This window comes from Physcomitrium patens, chromosome 4 (genome assembly GCF_059467195.1).
Source record: "Physcomitrium patens ecotype Gransden chromosome 4, ASM5946719v1, whole genome shotgun sequence".
Lineage (NCBI taxonomy): Eukaryota > Viridiplantae > Streptophyta > Bryopsida > Funariales > Funariaceae > Physcomitrium > Physcomitrium patens.
In genome coordinates this window covers 16,317,772-16,322,932 of record NC_143413.1, presented here as the reverse complement: position 1 = coordinate 16,322,932, position 5,161 = coordinate 16,317,772, and the positions used below count along the sequence as shown (strand labels likewise).

At 31.7% G+C, this 5,161-nt stretch overlaps 1 long non-coding RNA gene across 1 annotated transcript; it reads right to left on the bottom strand.

Annotated features, from left to right (window-relative positions):
- Nucleotides 1-1,940: 1,940 nt before the first annotated feature.
- Nucleotides 1,941-2,539, bottom strand: LOC112281079 (uncharacterized). The gene is made up of 2 exons (XR_002969496.3): nucleotides 2,363-2,539; nucleotides 1,941-2,206 (listed from the first exon to the last, which is right to left on the bottom strand). It is a non-coding gene; the product is annotated as an uncharacterized LOC112281079 (long non-coding RNA).
- Nucleotides 2,540-5,161: the final 2,622 nt, after the last annotated feature.

Here is a 5,161-nt window from a genome sequence, read left to right as displayed (position 1 = left end):
AATTCACGCTTTCCTAATAGGTAAATTGAACTTAATGCACACTAATGTAAAGGGTTGTGAGCCAAAGCTGACGACGTGGTCAAGTATTGACCTGGGGATGCAGAATCAGGTTATGTTGCCATTGGGTGGATGTATCTGTGAATCTGTTTGTTAATTATTTCAAAATTCAGAAACTTTACATAACTACACGTCTACATATGTTTTTTTCTAGAAGTTAATAATTTTTACGATGTTTTAGCAAAGATAAAATTACTGTAAAACCTTTAGAATAGATCAAAAAAGGAAAATAACAATCAATCATATTAAATATTATTCAACTGCTGAAAATATAATTTTATCTAGGAATGGAATCTTATCAATGTAGAACAATCTTGATGTAACATTATTCCAATTCACACCTTAAATGCATTTGGTGATTTCATATTTTTTCTCACTATCTGTAATAATGACATTCTGTCTTTTATCTACTCCATAACTATCATTATTGTAATGAAAACATGGTGGAAATAAGAGTTTACCAACATGATGTACGCTTAAAAAATACTATGTGAATCCAAGTTTCTGATCAAGCCCTAATGTTTAAAAGATATCAACAAATATTTGAAGAGGGGAATGAATACATTAAGAATTTTTAAAATAAAGAATTTGCATGCCCTTCTCCTTTTCGAATGAATTGAATCTTTATCAACATTTATTGGGTACTATACAGCTTCATAAAATTAATGATCTATGTGCAGCCACTGCATGACTGCCAAATAAGATTTTTCCAAAAAAATTAAAAATTAAAAAATTTGTTCATGAATCAACTTGCTACTTCTCCCAAAAAACTTCTGTTAAGAACACATATTCCCTATTCACTCGATACATTGTAACTACTTTCTGCGCAGCATTTATTGATTATTTATTTATTTATTTCATGTGTACATGCTCTTGTTTTTGTGCTCCGTTGATGCGATACCGGTAAGTAACTTGATTGACTTTCGAAGGGAGGTCTGAAATAGCAAGAGGAGCGTTGGTCTAATACTCTAACTTGCAAGGAAGTCTGCCAAAACTTAGAATTTACACTGCTTCACCTTGAAATAATACGGCTAGTATTGACAAGGTAAGATAACTTGCGTGACATAATTGACATTTTTGAAGATTACTTGAATGTAATTTATATGGTAGTCACTGGTACATCCAAAATTCAAATGTTAGGGACTATCTAGCATACACAAATCACACATATGGCGTCTGCAGGCTCGGCGCAAGAACTTTTTCATGGGCGATATTTGCTGATTAGAAATGAGCCATTCCCCACCGAGAAGGATGTCAAACTCTTGCTATTTCATACCTATTTCAAGCGGCAATTTCTTCACTTTGAAAATAAAAAACTGAACAAGAATATAGTGAGCTTGACTGACGGCGCTCGGGTAATCCATTTTTCAAGCTCTCATGCGGCTAAATTTTCCCCAATGTATTGAGATTCGGATGTTAAGCGTTGAGTTCAATTGAACCCTTCCATCACTGAGCTTGAGAGAAATGAAAAAGGGCCTAACCAGAATCCGCCTGTTGTAGTTATACCTTTCAAGGTCGTACGTGACCTAGAAAGGTCTAACCTAAGACCTCCCAGTTCTCTACATTCTCAGAAAGTAGAGATCGCTCTCGATTATCCTTCAGAGATAGACAGTGTCAAGCTCACCGTCCCTATTCACCGCAGTAGTTCATAACGACCTGAACTGGACATGCACTCCACACACTACATACATAATGACGCGACGAATCCACCACCCCAGCGTGGCCTAAGCGGCAAATATTCAGATTCTCCACAGGCAAACATACAGAGAACTGCATTAAGGTCTGTCGAAGAAACCTCAGACAGAAATCTGTGAGGCATAAACAAGTTCTATAAAATTCAACGCAACTAGTAATAACGATATCAATCTCACAAGATGTGCAAAAGATCCACCAACAACATACAGCACTGTTACAGCACTTAGACTCCGTGAGGGAATCACGCACTTAGACAATACAGAGTCATGAAAGGAACGAACTAGAACAATGTAATCTCGTCGAAAAGGCATAGCCACGCCATAATCGGCGAAAAACCAGCAGCTAGGCTGAGAAAGAGATTCAATCAATGCTCTATAAAGGCAAACTTGAGAGAAGCAAACCTACACAGTACTTCCCCCTTAGGTCCTTCACTTCACATCACTCCACAGATCAGCTGCACAACACACAGACGACCATCAACAGTCACTCAACCAGCAAACGATAATACCAAATCGAGCACGGTTCAATCAAGCAAACAAACAAACGAGAAAAATAAGCAACGAAGCAGATGCAACTGGAGTGCGAAGTACGAAGGAGGGGCTCTTCGCACCAATTTGTGCTCAGTCAGAGCTACCAATTTGTTGCAATCGGGAGAGCTAAGTAAGCAAGAGAGGAAGTCGATGGAAGAAGAAGCGTCTAGACTTTTCGAAGCGAATCAGCTCTCTCTCTCTCAATAAGGATAAAAAATCTGACGGCGAAGCGGCGCCGGAGAGGGAGCAGATCCAATTCCAATTCCAATTCATTTGGCATCGCACCTGCCGCCCCTTTGAAACATTCGGCGCATCCCTTAGGGGGAGCGAGCATCCATATATTCATCCATCAATATATTTACTCATCCATCCAATAGCCTTGCATGCTTGAATTGCACCTGCCGCTGCCCCGTTGCTGGCTTTGGGCTGCCCGATTCTGCCCTGCCCGCAACGAAAGATAAAAGATAAAGGAAAAGGTGAAATCATGCGGATAAAGTAAAAGCTACATGCTGATTGAGAGGCTGCTGTTGATTGGCATCGTATATGAGGTAAATCATAAAACATCACTTGTCAGATTTTTTTTTTTTTTTTTTTTTCAATCTTGGTGTAGAGTTCTTATTGGTATATAGTTTATTATTACATGGAAATGGTGGAATGTTTATTGAATCTTTAGAAAATGCACTCACTAATTAATTTCTTTTTTTTATAATTAATTATTGTTTCCTTTCTTTCTTTCTTTTCCTATGTTTCTTTTTTCTTTTTTCTTTTTGCAATAGGTGATACAAGGGATGTTTGTAAAATTTTACAAGGGAGTCAAAATTTTAAGCAAGATTGATGTGAAGAATAAATGAAAGTTACAAGTAACATGCAATCACATACAAGTGTTTCTTATACAATTTATTTTGTACTTTTATCAAAAGTGTTTTAAGTTAAATAGATGATTGAAATAAAATTTAGAATTATATATATATATATATATATATATATATATAGAGAGAGAGAGAGAGAGAGAGAGGTTAGATCAATTGTGAACCTTTCAATACACTTGGTCACTAAAAAAATAAAATAAAATATACAAGTATATTTTATGTATTATTAAAAATTAATATTTAAAAAAAAATTAAAAAATAAATATCAATTATAATATACTTATCAATTTACTTAAATCTTCTATAAAAATCCAATATATGATATCATTTTTTAAAAATTATAATTAAAAAAATTATAAATCTATAAAAAAAAAAATCAATTTCATTGTAAAACATGAGTGTGTGTATATAAATATTAAGAAATTAATAAGATAAAGAATATTACCATAAATTTTAATATATTATTTATTTCTATTAAAAATAGAATTAATTATATCTTAATAAAATAAAAATTCGATAGATATCATTGTAATAAACTATATTAAATATAGAATAAATTAATATAATAAATAATTGGCCAATTGGGTAATATTAGTATTATATGAAATTTATGATAAAATTAAAAAGATTATAAAATATAAGAATATTTTTTTCTATCTAAATATTTTAATTATGACTTTGTTTTTTTTTTTTTTTTTCTTATACACGACCACAACTTAATCAAAATCTATATAAAAAAATTACTAATCTATATATTTTTAAGAAAATTTGTGATATAATTAGAAAGAAATAATTTATGTACAATATGTTAATAATTTTGTTGAATAGTATTATAAGGATTGTACTACAAGCTAGGATTTGCTTAGCATATAATCAAAGTTTAACAAAGCATTATATTCCCTTCTTCTGGCTCATTTATATTTGCCACATTTGATGAATATTATTTTGTTATATGATATTAAAGCATGGAACAATAAAATCTATAGATGAATAATAAAACAAAGATAGATAATAATTAGATGAAGAATAGTCTTAGATGAAGAATTGCTATAAAGCATTCTTGTCAAACTGTCAAGGATATGAATTTCAAAGAACTAAAAGATCAATAAACTCTTGTGTATCTCAAAAAGACTAGAAAATCACTTAAAGATGATACAATATTAAATTAGAATGGCTGTTGTGAAAGATAAGAAGACTAAAAAGTTTTCAAACAACAATGAGGACTAGAAAGGCATTGACAAGTATAAAGAAAGCTTCACTCTTACTTCTATATATATTATCTAACTAAGAGCTACCTAACCATGTTCTATAGAACCTCCAACATGTGTCCAATTTACAAGACACATATCTTAACTTGCAAAGTAAGTTTCTTATATGCATAGTACATCATTAGCTTATACCATAAGCTATTCATACGTATAACACATAGCTAATTTTTTGGCCAAATTTCTAACCTATCAATCAAATATGACCATGCATAAAGTCAAATATGTATCTATGAAGCTTCTAAGAAGCTTTGCTATAAGATAATATTAAATCTATTTAAATTTGTTTTTTATCTAATACTTCTTATTTAAATAAATTTTTATGTCCATGATATTATTTCCCCTTCTTATAACAAGTTCTATGACGAATGGTCATCATATGTTAAAAAAGACCAAAATGTGGCAAATATTGTTTGTCACATACTCTACTCTTTATTTTCTTTGAAGGTGGTTGATAGATCCTCTTAAGCATTGATATTGTTTCATATCAAGGCAGAAAAACAAACATGTTATTTGATCATCATTAAGGCCTTTGTAACTCCTTTGAAATAAAACATTTGAAATATTTTTAGGAGTTGTTTCTATTTCTAATAAACTCACCAAATATTAAGAGTCTCTTCCAAGGTTGTGATATTAAATATATTGTATCTTGCCATCTATTCAAAAAAAAACATGTTATTCTTCAAGACCTTCATTTCTATTCCATCGTCTTGAAGGCTATGACAATTGCAATGTCTTATTTAAT